At 43.0% G+C, this 17,237-nt stretch overlaps 1 long non-coding RNA gene across 1 annotated transcript; it reads left to right on the top strand.

Moving 5' to 3' along the window:
• The first annotated feature begins 12,527 nt into the window (after positions 1-12,527).
• LOC139683019 (uncharacterized) lies at positions 12,528-16,432 on the top strand. The gene is made up of 3 exons (XR_011699729.1): positions 12,528-12,617; positions 14,514-14,586; positions 16,274-16,432. It is a non-coding gene; the product is annotated as an uncharacterized lncRNA (long non-coding RNA).
• Positions 16,433-17,237: the final 805 nt, after the last annotated feature.

Raw genomic sequence — 17,237 nt, forward strand, 5'->3', positions numbered from 1 at the left:
TTTAGCTAGGCCTAAATTTAGGCTTTAATTTTCAGAGTAAGCCTCGGATTATCAGCTGACTCGAGCTGGGTTAGGCCAGCGGACAGCTGACTTCTACTGGCCAATGGTATTCCATACTATATTCTGACATCACCTCAAGTATAAATACAGTAGAGTAAGAAGAGTTCTCTCAGTTTCTGTCATGGTCGAGATAGAGACAGGACACGGTGCTGCTGCCCTGCTGAGGTGGGCCTTGCTGCTGCCCCACTGCCACTTCACATTTGTTTTAGTTCATGGAAGTAAACATTTCATTGTTATTTTCTTTCTTTTCCTTGCTGGGTGTCTTTTGGGGTGCTTTATGGATCCGGAGTGATGGGATCTGTTTTCAGTGGGAGATTGTTGTTATATCTAACTTGTGTAGGTGTGTGTTATACTGTAGTTTACTTTTAATTTTGTCTTTTCTGTATAAATATATAAACCTGTTTTAAGTTCTAGGGTTTTTTTTTCTCTCCCTTTTTTTGGTGGGGTGAGGGGAACTCTCACTCTGTGTTTGGGTAGTTGGTATTTTTCCAGCTCAACTGAACACACTTGTGTAGTGTCCTTTTGAACCTTTGCTAAGTTCCTGTTGGAAGAAATTGGAACTTAGAAGTTTTTGTGCACAGCCCAGGCCATGGAGAGGGAAACGGGGCCTCTGTATCCTTGAGCCTGCTTCAAGAAGAGCAGTAAACGATAGAAAGAATGCGGCAGCTGCCAGGAGAAGCAGGTAAACACATTGATACAGAAAGGCATAGTTTTGAGAAAAGTACCAATCCAGCTGGTAGCACACCCTAGCCATAGACCAATAATATTCCTGTACTATTCGTAGACTGAGAGAATATGCGATATGTGTGTGTGTAATGTAAACAATAAATCAGAACGCTGATCATACTCCTATGGAGGTTACATCGTGATTCTCGCGCCGGAACCTGGGGAGCTCAAAAGAACGACATTTCTTACTTTAAGTGGTGGAGAATCGCGGGCTTAAATGCGGTAATTGCTGATTCTCGCATGTCGGTCGGAGTCTGGACCAGGTAGCTGAGATTGGTACCGGTGGAACTGGGCTGGTCGTTCACGCTGAAGAGGCGGGGTAGGAGAGGCTGATGCGGAGCGAAGTGCACGGACCGCGGTAAGCAAAAGCGAGGGTCGCTCCCTCCCTCCTACCGGGGGTCTTGGCTTATTGAAAAGATGGAAACCAAGACAGCTGCTGCGATATGGCTTTTGCTGGGCATACTAGCTAAGCGAAGTGAGGCAGACAGTGGACAATTCTTTACAAAGCTCGTTGTATGGGCTAAACAGCAAGGTTTTTTCCAAAGCCCACCCACATTATTTATGTGGGAAGCCATGAGAAAGAACCTCTGGTATGAACTCAGAAATAAGAGGGAACTTGCAAGGGACGCGTGGCGGAACGTAAAAGCCGAAAGGACTGGTGCGGTTTTCCGTACTAGCCACGATCGGCTCCTGTTCCCGCCGCTGCAGCCCCCGCTGCAGCCACCCTGGGGGGGACACCTTTAGAAGTCGCGCACAACCGCTGGCTTTCCCCTCGCTCCTGCTGCTGGTTCTCGCCGGCCCAGAGCGGGCGTTGCGGGTCTGGCTCCCGTCTCTGTGGGAAGCTGCTGCCGCCCCTTCACCCCCTCAGCCCTGGCCAACACCGCTGCGGCTCCGGCTTTCGCCGCTTTTGGGACTGCTGCCCGACCGCCCCACGCCGCTCCCGCCCACTGCTGTTTTCTTTTCACTGCCTTGGGATTGACGCTTTTCCCCTCCCGCCGCCCCTCCCTGCATTGCCCACAATCCCAAGAAAGAAAGAAAGACAGCACAGAACGGGACATGGGACACGGATCTGTACTTGCAAAGGACAGTACGGCCCGATCGTACCACGTGGGCTTTGTTCTGTATGGTCTCTGAACTCCACAAGTTCTCTTCAGCCTGCAAAAAGCCGTGAGTTGCCAAAAACTGCTCTCTTAACTCTGTTTTGCTTCGTTTTCATCTGTGGAGGCTGCAACACCTGCTGCCAGTTGTATTCCAGCTTTCCGATGCAAGAGAATTTTTCCTGCGTAGTTTGAAAATGGAGCTTCCTGCTCTGGGATGGGAGGGCCAGCCCCCTCTCCAATGGGGAGGGGGGTGAGCTCCCTCGTGTGCGTCACCGAGCTCTCTGTCATGCGCGAGTCTCGCAAGGCATTGTGGTTTTTGTAGTTAGACAGGTGAAGCTTTGCATACGACATCAGCTCCTTGCACAGACCCCTGGGTAATGTAGTCTTGCAAAGGACTCTGGTTGTTGTGGTTTCAGCTTACCCCTGACAGTCTGCAAGCCTGTCGGTTAACCAGAGAGCAGCTTGAGTGACCTCGCTTTAACAAACATCAGCCCAGCTTGCCTTCGAGACAACGGGACACAGGCACCTGATGCCCTGTGGTCACAGCCTTACAATACATCATGCACAGACAAAATGCAGCATCTTTCTCCAGCAATTCAGAGAGCAGCAGAGAAGCCTAGAAGAGATCTGTTGAACTGATTTCTCTGTTAATTTTTGGCTTTTCTTAAATGGTTATAGAGTGTTCTAAGCATTTAATAATTTGGAGAAAATTTTCTATTTTTGTCTCCACAGGTTGAAGTCAGCAATGGATCGGAACAGTCAGTTCCCTCTGACTGTATCAAGATCAGATTACAGAACTTCAGTGACTGATTAAAGCTTTAGGTTTGATCCCTCAGATTCAAGATTCATAACGCCTGGTGATGCTTGATGTGTCTCCATCTGTTAGTTTTAAGCATTTTCAAAACAAGCTCTTTTTAAGGTTCAAAAGTGAATTAAAACAAACAATGGTTTTAATTAAAAAGCATTAAATTGGTTAAGACATGTTCTTTTAGATACAAGAATGCATATTTACCACAAGTAACACTGGAATTGCAAGACTTAGAAGTGTTAAGATCTGTTTTTATGAACATAAGACTTAATGCAACATAAGACCAGTTTATAGAAATAATGTTGTGTAGTGTTGTTATATTTCTGTTAAGGTTTCTTAAGTTTTTCTTGATGCATCGATGACAGTGCCTGCAGGAATGTTTTTTCATTTGTTACAGATAATGATGTTAAGCAGATAGAATAATGTTTGGTTTTTTTCTTTTGTTAAGACAATTAATTTGTTAAGCTGATAAAATAATATTTTTACTTTGTTAAAGGGTTAAGATGTTGAGCAGAATAAGTTAAGAGTTAGAGTGTTAATTAAGTTTGCAGAGTAATGTTAATTTGGTAAAGGTTTAAGTCATTAGAGTAAAGTTACATTTATAGCTTTGACTGTGTTGTTAACTGGTACTTTTCCTATTTAGAGTTAGCCTTGCTACATTGCAAATAGAGCAGCATTTAAGTTACTTGTTCGAAAAATAAAAAGGGGGAGAGGAGTGACAGTAAAAGTGAATGACAGACTAAATAATAGAGTGAATGATAAATAAAAGTAGCTAAACAAATTACTTCAAAATGGACTATAGATGGACTATAACTAAAAAGTTTTTATCTATAGTGAAAACTAAATTGGAGATTTTTTGTAATTGTGACACTTGTGCTGTAGTTAACTCCAAGTGCAACTGGTCTTCTGCAAGGGCCCTGCAGAAAGCTATTGTTGCTATTTTTTTTATGGCACAATTACAAAAAAGAAAATTGTCAAAATGACAGTGTGTGTGTGTGTATCTATTCTCTGATGTTTGTAATGACTGATGAATGCGTCTTTAAAAGGCCAAAGAACTACCAGAAGAATTTAAATGCCTTGCAGATGGACTTGAGCTGCTCGATCTGCTCCTGCTGCCCCATCTTCACATGAGCCTGTTCACACTCCAAGCGGCAACGAGGAGGACGGCAGCTAGACGTAACCGAACCCGCAGCTCTACTAAGCCCCTCGAGTGGAATCCTCATTGTTGTGACTGTATAAGATCCTTGGTCATAGGGGACTGGGTGGAGTGTGGGAATTCAGCATCTGGTAACAGTTGCCGTCCAGGGTAGCCTCTGTGAAGAGTGTTTTTGAGAATAGCCTGTCTAAGTTCTAAAGTGCATCCACAACTTCCTGTAATATCCTAATTAGAGTAGTTGAAGTAAGTTTGTTTTTAGACGCAATGGGTAAGGAAATTGTTAGTTGCTTCTGTTGTATATATCTGCTGTGTGTGTTAGTCCCGGTACAGCCTCAATCCTTCACAAAATAGAGCCTAATAACAACATTTAGGTTACTATTGCTAAGGAGACTGGAGAAGATTCCTTTTGTCTTTCTATGGCCACACCCAGAGACCTGTTTAGGACCTGCCTAATAGGAGTCCCAACATTTGCCCCAAAATGGTTTAAGGGATATGTAAGGAATGACACACTGTGCACAATGCGTGATGCCACAGCCAAGGCCACCAAACCAATATCTGCGTACAATTACACTGCTTGGTGGCAAGGCGTGTTAATTATGTCATTAAATAGAGCCATAGCAGAACCCCAGGAGTTAGACTTCATGGCATCAGCCCCCCCAGGTTTTGGTGATGTGCTGTTCAAGGGAAATAAAAAGACTGCTACCCTACTGAAGTCCAGTAAAGTTCAATTGTCATCTGTGCGGACAGTATCACCGAGGTCTCCTGTCTATAGAGAGGTTTGAGAAAACAGCTATTGTCCTCCAAAATTTCTGTATTCCAACGTTTGGGGGAATAACACTATGGGTCTAGCCTTGCCAGAAGGTCTGTTTTTAATTTGCGGAGATAGAGCATGGCCTGGTATCCCCAGTAATCCAGTTAGAAGCCCTTGCTATCTTGGTAAGCTTACTCTGTTCAAGCCTACCATAGCTCAAATGCTGAACAACACCTTATGGAATCGCACCAAAGCATTACGTAGTAAACAATCAGTATACCAACTAGGGCCAAACTGTGATAGCAGGGTAACCTTTTGGAGCACTCCCGTCAATATCATCACATTGATAATATCTGGAATATGTACTTCGAAATCTTTACGGATGATTCGACGATTAGCCTGCTGGACTGCAAAAGAACTAAACATAACATCCAAAGTCCTTTCAGAATTGACCACCGATGTAGATGGCGTCAGGCATGCAGTCCTGCAAAATAGGGCAGCCATGGACTTCCTGCTGTTAGCTCAAGGACATGGGTGCAAAGACTTTGAAAGAATGTGTTGCATGAATCTATCTGATCATTCCCAATCCATACATAAAAGCCTTGAGCAGTTGCAAGAAGGTTTCAAACAACTGACAGTTTCAACTTCTCTTTTCAGTGATTGGCTGAAATCGCTGGGCATTACCGGGTGGTTACAAGATTCACTTAAGCAAGGTGTTGTGTGTTTAGCTACTATTGTAATCTGCTTGCTTGTGCTTATCTGTGCCTTAAGTTGTATAAAATGGCTAGTGGTAAAGTCAATCAACCAGGCCTGAGCTGTGCAAAAAGAAAAAAGGGGATTTGTTGGAAGAAATTTCAACTTAGAAGTTTTTGTGCACAGCCCAGGCCATGGAAAGGGAAACGGGGCCTCTGTATCCTTGAGCCTGCTTCAAGAAGAGCAGTAAACAATAGAAAGAATGCGGCAGCTGCCAGGAGAAGCAGGTAAACACATTGATACAGAAAGGCATAGTTTTGAGAAAAGTACCAATCCAGCTGGTAGCACGCCCTAGCCATAGACCAATGATATTCCTGTACTATTCGTAGACTGAGAGAATATGCGATATGTGTGTGTGTAATGTAAACAATAAATCAGAACGCTGATCATACTCCTATGGAGGATATGTCTTTGATTCTCGCGCCGGAACCTGGGGAGCTCAAAAAACCGACATTTCTTACTTTAAGTTCCTTTATTTTCTCCCCTAAATTAATAAAGAAACTCCTTAGATACAAGCCCGTGGCTTATTTTGTGGACGTTTTCAAAAGGTATTAAAGAACCCTATATATATATATAAATATTAAAGTAATACTCTTAGCAGAGCCCACAGCTCTGGGGCTGGAGTATTACATCCTCTGAGAGATCAGGAAAAGTATTCATGTCTAAATTCCTCTGTCTCCACAGCAGCTCTCCCAAAAGCCCAACAGTGCCCTTTTGGGTCTTTGAAATACCCTCTCCTCAGGTAATCTCTGCCAAGGATTGACAGAGCCTCTGGGCCAGTCACAATGGGGTATTTTTGCCATTCGTTCCCAGTCAGGCTCACTTCAGCTTCCAGTACAGTCAGCTGTTTTGGTCCCCCTGTCACCCCAGAAATAGAGATGGATTCTGCTCATACATATCTCGATGGCATCATAGTACATTGTGTGCTGGTGTCAACTAAATCCTTATACTCTTGTGGGTCTAATGTGCCAGGCCATCGAATCCACACAGTCCAGTAGATCCAATTGTCCCTTTCCTCCACATGGATGGAGGCAGGGCCCCTCTAGTTCTGCTCATAGTACTTGTTGCTCACTTCTTGTAAATATGATGAACTGGAGGTCGCTTCAAGAAGATCAAAAGTAACATCAGACTTCCTATTCTCTCTGAGGATTTGCCCACTGGAAAGTGGAGTGGCATTTATCCTTGAAGAATTTCCTGCGGTGGTTGTTCTTCCTCTCAACTCACATACCAGTGCTGCTAGGGCAGAGGTCAGTTTTCCATCCCACTTCCTTATGTCATCTCCATGGTGTCCTAGTTACAGCAGCTGGGACCAGCTTATCACTATGTGGGTGTAACCAAAACTGTGTATTCTACACCCTCTATGTCATTTCTGATGAGCTGTTAATAATGGATCATTTACAGCAGCTGCCCAAGGCACACCTGACACCTCAGACAACAAGCTGGGTGTTAGAGAACCCTGGGAAACAGGAGGATGTTTCTGTCCTCACACCAATGACTCAGCTGTGATAACTCCCCTCCAGGGAGTCGTTAGCACCTTCACACCCAGCCTGAGGGGGTGTGTCTTCTTCCCTTTTCACTCTGTCTTGGACAGTTGGCATTTTGCCAGCTTAACCTAAGACATGGGCCATCAACAGTTCCAAAAATACCCCATGACTCACAGAGTGAGATCACCAATTGTGGAACTCCCCACCCTGGGGGAGGTACTGGGCGTTTGAAGTGGTTTTAGCTAGGCCTCACATTAGCAGGCTCAGAGAATCTATGTGGATTGGGAGACAGCTATCACCTGACTGGGTAACCAAGGAAATATTTCATACCAGATGACGCAAACCTAAGATATGTGTGCAGCAGTGGGAGGCGTTTGTTCAGTTCCACCATGGCTGAAGTAGAAGAAGAACGTGCTACAGCTCTTCTACTGTGCTAGGCCCCTGCTCCTGCTTGCATTTTGTTTGAATTCAGGGAAGTAGAAACATTTTGTTGTTACTCTTTCTGTTTCTTGCTAGGTGTCTTTTGGAGTACTTATAGATCTAGAGTAATAGACTTTGTATTAACTGGGGAGTGGGAAGTTATTTCTTGTTATATTTAACTTGTGTGTGTTATATTGTAGTTTTCTCTTAATTTTCTCTTTTCCGTATGAATACATATAGTTAGTTTCAGCATAAACTTAGTTTGGAGGTTTTTTCCCCCCTCCCTCTTCTTCTCTTTTCACTCTGTCTTGGACAGTTGGCATTTTGCCAGCTCAACCCAAGACAGTATTTCCACCTAGACCTAAGTGTATATAATCTTGGTGTTTGAAGACCTCTGGAACCACTGATTGGATCCAGAGGAGGAGCAGAACCTCGATAGGAGGAGACCATCACTCTTCACCAGACTGCAGCCCTCATCTGCACCAATAGGTTTTTCACTTCCTTTTGCTTTGGACTGGGAGGAACCATGTGGGTCTCAGCACAGGTGTTAACAAACACTGTTGCAGCCCCTTATGCAGGTGGGTCTGAAGGACCACCTTACAGGTTTCGTTTTCACCTTAAAAGGACATGTTTCCAGCCTCAACCAATTGGAGTCAGACCACCGCACCTGGGGCGGGGTCACTTGAGGTCATATATACCTGTGTTTTTGAATAAACTTGGGATTTGCTTTACATCACATTGGTGTGTGCAGTCTCCTCCCTAGGCATGGTCGGCGACAAAACACCATTGTGTTTGTGCCCCAGGGGGCTGGGTTATACTGCTGGGTTTTGTGGGTTAAAACCAATTTCTCTTTGTGCCATTGCATTTATTGTAATATTGTTATTAAATTGTAACTCTGACTTATAATCTCTTTTGTGTCGGGTTCGTTTCTCCTGCCAGTTTACCTTTAAACCAGCACAGACTGTGAACACCATTCTGTTCGTGCCCCAGGGTGCTGAGTTATACATCTGGTTTTTGTGGGTTAAAACCAATTTCTCTTTGCATTATTGTATTTATTGTAATCTTTTTAGTAAATTGTAACTCTGACTTGTAATGTCTCTTGATCTGGGTTCATTCCTCCCACCAATTTACTTTTAACCTAGCACAGTGGTCATGCAGGTGAAAACCACAGGTTACCTCATGGTGTGTACCCTCTCTCTAGAGCAGGGAGACGCTTGCTCTGAATAGTAGAGACCCTGGTCCCTGATGGCTGGACATGGGACATTTCCTCCCTAAGTTGCTCAAATCTTTCTGCAGTGATTCCTCAGCCAAGGTGCAGGTCGGTAGGGAGGAAAAAAGATGATCTTCATATTGCTGCAGTCCAGTGGTCACCTGAAGCACTGTTTGTTCTCCTTTTTTCATTGACATCAATGCCAATGAGATGCCGTATGACAATAGCGTGCTCCGTACAAACTTCTGCCATGTGGATTATGTGCACTGGACCTCATCTGGATCTACAGCGGACTGTTCATTATTTGAATCCCTATAGATTTCCTCCAGCACAGCTAATTTTCTCGGGTACTGGATACCTTTCTCCATGGCTTTCCATCTGCTTGGGTGCACTACTAGATCATCCTTGAGAGAATACCAGGTCAGCCTACCACATCATTGGAGCAGAATAATCCTTCAAAAGCTGGACCATTTTGTCCCACATTCCCTGCCACTCATGACTATCCACCCTCGTGGGAGATCTCTGTATAACCTCTGTAGAAATCTCTTTTTTCACTCTAAACATGGGGTAGACCACACTGAGGAGACCCGGCAGGCTTAGCAACCACACCGTGCTTTCCTTAACATCCAAAGGAAATTCAAAATTCTCAAAAGCTGTTGTAACAGGCCTGAAGGAGGAAAAGGGGGTGAACAGCTGAGGAAAATCATCCTCCCCCCGTTCCCCCCGCAGACTGGGTACGATTATTAATGGACTCCCAAAGATAGTGCCCGAGGTAAGGGAAGAAGAGCAACACTGAATACACATCCCAAATGGCCCTCATTACCCTTGATGTTGTCATGTCATAAACTGATACCCCATAGTATATCAACAGAGCAATCCAGATCCCTCTCCCTGCTCTGAAAAAGAGCACTGCAAGGAGCACATACAGGAATTTATATAGATTCGGTACCATATCCACATGAACAGACTAAGCAACATTGTGACCAGTGTCTCTGTACCTAATACAACAAATGCTTAGATCAAGTTTGTTTCCAGCCTGCTCTGGGCAGATCTGTTGTTATCTCAACCCTTCATGCCTCACACTGGGCACCAAATAAGGCAGTCATGGTTTAGGAATGGTATTCCCCAATGTAGTACTCCCACTGAAACCCATGCGCCACTCACTTGGTCTTCCCTCCCCCTCTCCTGTGGCAGGCTGGAAAGGAAAATTGGAGGCACAAAAAGTAAAGATCACGGGTTGAGATAAGAACAATTTACTGGTGTATTGTGTTTGGCTGAGATGGAGTTCATTTCCCCATAGCAGCCCTCACAGTGCTGTGCTTTGCATTGGTAGCTAGAAGGGTGTTGATAACACACCAGTGTTTTGGCTGCTCCTGAGCAGCACTGGCACAGCATCAGTGCTGTAACATTCCTTCCCCAATCGAGGGCAAGATCCTGGGAGGAGACACGACCAGGCCAGCTGACCCAAACTAGCCAAAGGGATATTCCATACCACATGACATCAGCTCAGATAGAAAAGCTAAGGAAAGGAGCCGGAAGGGAGGCCTTCGTTGTTTCCATTGGCTGCCTGCTAAGAAACCATTACATGTGCTCAAGCTCTGCTTCCTGGGAAGTGGCTGGACATCGCTGCTGATGGGAAGTAGAGAATAAACCTTGTTATTTTTTGCTTCGCTTTTGCGCATGCAAGCTTCTGCTTTTGCTTTAGTAAACTGCTTTATCTCAACCCACGAGATGAGATGTTTTCCATTTTATTCTCTCTCTCCAGTCCAGCTGGGAAGGGGAGTGATAAAGCGGCTGGGTGGGCACTTAGTGTCCAGCCAAGGTCAGCCCACCACATCTGGAAACAGCAGTGAGATAAGAAAATGAACAATAACAGCTACAATATCAATAACAAAGTGTACAAGATATGCAAAACGATTCACACATGATTTCTCTGAACCTGAGCTACCCAACCACTCTCTCCATGAGCTTACCAACTAGAAGAAATCCCTTCTCCTTGTAAGTGACTCCCTTACTCCTGCCCCCCAGCCATGCCCCCTCCTGGCTACTGCAAAAATTAACCCTGTCCTGGCCAGAACCAGAATAGGCTTGTAGCTGCTCATGATGACTTTTGAGGATTATTCCAACTTCAAACATGATGTTTATCATCCTTGCTCATGTTAATGAACAGGGATCTTTGAAATTTAGAAAGCTCAAGATGTTTGATTTTAAACACTTCATCAAGAAGTGTTTGTTCTTGGAACTACAGAGACTGATCACCCATTACCCCACTACCATCTGTACCAACAACAGCTTTATCTTGAAGCTATGATTGGGACTAGAGTCCATGTCCTAGTTCTGATAGTATGTTTACAGTTTTTACAAAAAGCTTGCATTGTCATGGTAGCAAAAGCACAGGTCTAGAGGTAATAACAATGAGAAAAGGACTAAACTAAACTCATAATGGGTATCTAAAGTATTTGCATCCATCTTGCCACACTTACAGCACAACTACATGACCTATTGGCACAGTGATAAGCAAACAATGATTGGCTGCATTAGTTTTGTGTGAAGTTATATTGACTATAATATTTTAATATTACTAAATCTTGTCATAAATTGAAAGAAAGTACAGACTTGAATATGTAACATGGAAGACATAACATGAAACCACTCAAGCTCCAACATGCTTGGCCTATTGCACTTTGTAAAGGCTGCTAAAAGTCTTGTCCTTTCATAAAGATGGGGACAGGGGACCCTTTCTCCACCTCCCCTCTGATTTAAAGAAAAACTAGATATTGATAGTAAAGCACAATTTTATTACGGCCTCACCATGGCCAGGGTCACACAGAAGGCACATGCCCCCAAATACGTGTCCACCAGGTATACAAAATTCAGCCCTTTTTAAGGAGTTGGGTCCAAATATTATCTATTACAGGCACTCTGTAGATTTATGTTTCTTCACCCTCCCTTATGTCCAGGTTCTGCTTCCCCCCACCCCTCTGTGTTAGAAAGCACTTCTCACGTGCTTCGAGCTGCTTCTCCATTCAATCAAGTTCCCTTATCTTGGTTGCACATACAGAAGCCAGCTCTAGCCCTCTTTTTATCTTAACTGCCCACCGCTTGGGCTGGCCCCACTTGCAAACAGTTACATTACATTACATTTTGCAAAGTCTCAGCAAATTCAAAAGCTAGCAACAATATAGTTAACATTTTATGCTAGGTTTTTTTAATCCCTGTTTCACCTCCAAACAGGTGTCATTTTGGTTAATCTCAAAAGCTGTTGCATACCTGTTTAGATGAACTAATCCTACCACCCCTCAAATCCTGACACAGGAAATGGCAGAACAGGGCATATATGATGCAGTGTTCTGGTGTAAACATGATGCAGAAGTAGGCAAGATTGTCAGGTTATATTTTCAAGGGTTTTTACTTGGAGAGAAAAGTAAGTGTTTAGAACAGAAACTGAGATATATTTTTTTAACGTTTTTTCTCCAGCAGTTCAGACGTCCACTTGACCCAAGGTGACTGCGAAGACAGTAGCCATAAGGCTCACCTGCTGCCCAAACGCAAAGCCTCTCAGGAAGAAAACAAAACGCAAGTCACACGGTGACAGAAAGGGCAACCGGCACTTTTCTGAACAGCGCTTCACGTGCTGTAGTTTCAATATGCAAAGTAAATGCAGCTGCACCACTTCAGACTGTTTCCTCTCCTTCCCTAGGGCACAGCTGCTGGCGAGGCGGCTCTACATGAGATCGAGGAACCGCTGCAGCGTGCAAAAGAAAACAACGATTTACAGATTTATTTTTAAGGGTTCCTTTTAGGTAATAAGGACCCTCCTCTCAGTCACCTCTCACAGACCCTCAGTGGAGGGCAGGCCTCCCCTCAGCGGGGCCGCAGTCCCGACGGGGTCTGGATCCACGCAGGGCCTTGCCGTCGGCCCCACAGGACTTCATTCATTGGCGCGATGCAGGTGACTAGCTCCGTAGGAGACATGTTTTTGCTGCTCTCCTAGCCAGAGCGGGGGAGGTAGGAACGAGTTAAAAAGGTACGCGTTCCCTTTAAATACCTCTCCCTGCCCCCTCCACGCGGTGCAGGGCAAGGGCGGGGATTCTGCGATACATTGCTTCTGTTTCTTTTATGGTGGAGGGGATCTGCGTCCGGAGTGAGGTGTGAGCGTTTGGGTTCTTTTTTTTTGTGCTTAGGATGGGCTGTTGTTACTTTCTCTATCCTCCATCCCCAGCTGTAGGGGACTCGGCATCTCCTGGCCTGGCGCAGGAGAGGCGCGCTGGTTAACCGTGTGATGAGGCTTCCCCTTTTCTTCGAGTGCCCGCTGTATTCTGCGAGAGGAATGCTCCGCCGCGGAGCGGGCCTGGGGGGGGGAGTAGGAGCCACTGCTGTGTTGGCGGGGACAAAGAGAATTTGAGTGAGGGAGAAAATTGCGGTGGAAACCGCCCGGTTCCATTCACCCCGCACCGGGATCAGGCCCTGCCCGCTGACGACCCCCGACCTGTTTTTTGGTGTGTGTTGTGTTGTCTTTTCTGTCCTTCACCGTCGGTAACTTGCATCCCTCTTGTTACCACCCTGCCCTGGGAGGACCTTGGTGTTCTTGCCCTCGCTCCTTTTCCCTGAGGGGCAACATGAGTCGTACTAAGGAGGAAAAGGGGAGGAAAATGGCGGCTGGCATCCGCCTACCTGGTGTTCCTAGTTCGTATTCGCTTCTTTTCTTTCTTTCCCTCGTCTTCGCTTGTTCCGTCTCGTTCCACCCTTGCTCTCCACAGTGCTTCGGTGTCTCCTCACGCTCTGTCTACTAGTTTCTCCTGAGGGGCGTCCAGGCCCCCTATTTCTCTTTCTTTCTGTTTTCGCCCCCACCTTCCTCCATATTGTTACTCCCTCTTCCTGATGCGGATTCTGGAGTTATCCCCTGCAGGTGCCCCGCCCCCCCGTATCTGACTTTTCTTGTTAGGCTTCTCGATTTCATGTTATTGCCCTGCTTGTTTTTGCATTCTCCTGTTCCAGCTCTCCTCTGCCTCCATCCTGTAGCGTGGCTTACGTGTGCTTTCCATACCCTGCTTCATTTTCACTGCTACAGCTTTCATCTTTGTGCTCCAAACTATTACGACAGAATTTACTCTACTTTAGAACCACCATTGATCTGTTAGCATTATTCAGACTCCATCTTTTCTTTTGCGTGTGGTTTATTTCATTGCCAATTTAAAAACACTGCTATTCCTTTTTCTTTCCTGAGGTATGCTTCTTTAATATTATATTAGCCTTTTCTAGCTAGTTTATTTTATACAGTTTCTCCCTGTGATGCTTATTTTTATTCTGAAATCACAAATGAGCTATTTATTTGTTAGAAAGAGTTTTTAGTAGCAGGCAAGGTGTTCAACTGCTTTATCTAATCACGTTTGCATACTAGAGAGATGTAGAAGCATGCAGGGCAGCATGCATTCAAAGAAAGTTGAATGTCCACTTGTCTAGTAAATGAATAGATTCTAGTGGCTGATGTGGTAAAGCTGCAGTGGAAATATTAATTCCAGTACTGTAGTTCTCTGTAACTGAGATATTTTCACCCTTTTGTATTAATGATGGGAACTTGAGCTTCCTGTATGACAGCTATGCAGCTGTTACTTGCAATTTCAACTAGGCAAAATGGCCATGTAAGAATATATATATAGTGCTGGGGCCTTAAATAGTTTATATTTATGAATGTAATGTTGAGAATTCAGCTGGAGAACAGTTTTGTATTGTATTTTTTTTCATTATAGTTTCTACCATACCCAGGGGTATATGACACAGGTGAAAAATTGTCCCTTTGTAAGCAGTTCAGAATCTAAAACACTGCATATAAGGTAGTTGCAGCAAAAAAGGAAGAGCTATAAGAGGGAAGGGTGTTTGAGAACACATCTACGATGTGTATTAAAGCTTATATGAAAAGGCAGGAAACTCTTCAGGAGGGTTTTGAATAAGATGAGCCTTTACAAACAAGTTTGAAAATGGCTTTCTAGCTATAACAGGATGTATTAATTGTATAGTGTTCTCATGTTACCTTTCTCTTCCTAGAATGCCTAAGTCGAAGGAACTTGTGTCTTCAAGCTCATCTGCCAGTGATTCAGATAGTGAAGTTGACAAAAAGGTGAACATTATATGCAGTTTATAACTACTGTATTAACTGTTGTATTTCAGACTGGGATTAAGGAATTAGCTGAGCGTTATGTCACAAAATGCACGTCATTCCATATGATTTATCAGACACTTAAACCCAAAACACCCAACCCAACAAAACAAAACCCACTCCTCAAACCCCTCAAGATTATGATTTGGGTGGATACATTTTCCTTTGCAGTAAACTTTTTTCTTAAGTTGCATTTTGTTTCAGGGTTTTCTGTATAGTAATATACTAGCCACAAGCTTTCTGGAGTTCTTTGCTGCTTTGTGGCAAGTGATAGAAGGTTTCTGTATAAGCTGCCCCTGGTGACAAGAATTTGAACTAATTTTGAGGACACCCCCCACCTTCGTTTTGATATCTGAATTACTTGTATGTCAAAACCAAAAACCTCCACTTGCCCTGTCATCCATGTGCCACTTGCTTATCTTGTTCACATGTTCTTTTTATCTGTTTTAGAGTCTTACTGTAATACCATCAGCTAGTTTCTCACTTAAAAACTGAGCCAACCTAAATGTCTTCGAGTTGATAATTTTAAAGTTAACTGCTATAAATGGAATGTTTTTAGTTATTTTTAATAGTTATTTAATTTATAAATTTGTATAGATATATCAGTCATTGCAAACAAAAACTGAACAGTCAGTTTATCTTTTTAAGAAATGCTAGGTGATAATGCACAGACATTGGGTCTTTTAGTGCAGTATGTGAAGAGACTCTGATTTACTGAATTGGTTCAAATGCGACTTGGTTGCACTTGGCAAATTAGGTGTTTTGTGAAATCTTAATATAAGAGAAAATGGTCTGGTGATTTTTTTTGTTTGTTTTTGTAGTTGTTAAGGAAATGTATTCCTGAAAAGACATAGTCTAACAAACAACTTCATTGGACAGTAAGGTGGTTGCTTTTGGTTTTGTTTTTTTTTTCTATGACAACTGCCCATATTTTTTGGAGCTGTTTGTCTTTAAAAGAGGTTATCTACAATATGATTCTAGCAGGTGAGAATAAATTTTAGTATCTTTGTATTACTCTTTCTTTAGGGCAGATGTGATTACCATATTACCATTAGTAGTAATGTAGCATGCTCTGTAGCATCTGCCAGCAAAGTAATCTGATTTAAAGGTGATATCATCTGAATGTTTTAAAATTGTTTCATTTATCATGCTATGAACAGAGATTGGACTGCGATTAAAAAAAAATCTTCACTTGGATTTGGTTTTTCAGATTTTATCTCCATTATCTTATCTACTTTTATTTGCTTTTTTTTTCAGAGTTGTTAGCTGTTCCCTATTTTTCATTGCACTCTTTGGAAAGGATAGTGAAACTTCTACCAGACTTTAAGATTTTAATTAAAACTGACAGTATTACTGCACAGAGAGAGTAGGCTTTTTGAAATGTATCTTGATCTAATTAATTTCTCTTTAAAGCCAAATTATTATCTTAAACGTCACTGAAAACAGAAATAGGCTCATTTGAAGATTTTTTTGTTTGATTTTTTTTAAAAATTTTAATCTAAATATACAGTATTGGATTCCTGCCTTCACAGGAGGAAGGTGACAATGTGTATTGCATAATAATAGTTTGTGACCTCTAACATAAACTATTTTATAACTTATAAAATGAGTTGTGGTTCATGATTTTTTTTTTTATTCTTGCTTCAAGGCAAAGCGGAAAAAGCAAGTAGTTCCAGAAAAGCCCGTAAAGAAACAAAAGACTGGTGAAAGTTCAAAAGGTGCAGCTTCTTCTAAGCAAAGCAGTAACAGAGATGAGAATATGTTTCAGGTAAAATTGTTGACTCTCTTAGAGCCTGGTTAAGGTAACCATTTACATCATAATCAGTATAAATTTTATGAGGCTATCTGAATATCACAATAGCATAGTGTTTGGCCTCCTGAAGTCTTGGCTGAAGGGGGTTACTATGTTAGCATGCAGATGCAATGCTGAGAAAAAGCATTGTCAGGTTTCAGTAGAATAAAAGAATCAGAGTTGTGGCAATTGATTCTAACCTTCCTGTCTTTGCCCATGGTAATTCTCTGGAGAGTCATTTTGTCTGTAAATAGTAGATCGCGACAGTCTCTATGTGGAAATGTTTTTTAATCAGAGCTCTTGAAAGAAAAGTTCTTGGAAACCCAAAATATGGACTCTTCATTCCTATTTAACTAGGTCAAGGGAAATTTGGCTTCTGTCTTGGAATAAGTTTTGCTTGTTCCTTTATGATGCAGGTTTTTCTCACTGAACATCAAAAATATTGCAATTTTTCACATTGTCAAAATAGGGTGAATGTATGTTTTTCAGTTGCAAGAAACATTTGTGAGTTCAGGGTATTGCATATCCTGCGGTTAGCTGAGGAAGCGATGTGTGCTGAAAGCTGTGCAGGAATATGCATAGCTCAGAATTACCTGTTTTAGGGGTGTGGATCAAGACTTATTAAATGTCTGTGACTAGCTGTCTTGAAAGGTATAGGGGATGAGAAAGGAACTTAAATTCTTAGAGACTTTGATTCTTGAGTTTGTGAAAAGTTAAGGGAGAGGTGCCTAATAATATGGTTCCAACACTGAGTAAGGCAAAAGAAATGGGTTTGGGCTGTAGCTGTGCAAAGTAATATGGGGGGCAACTCTAGAGAAGG

This window comes from Pithys albifrons, chromosome 26, assembly GCF_047495875.1.
Source record: "Pithys albifrons albifrons isolate INPA30051 chromosome 26, PitAlb_v1, whole genome shotgun sequence".
In the NCBI taxonomy this organism is placed as follows: Eukaryota; Metazoa; Chordata; class Aves; order Passeriformes; family Thamnophilidae; genus Pithys; species Pithys albifrons.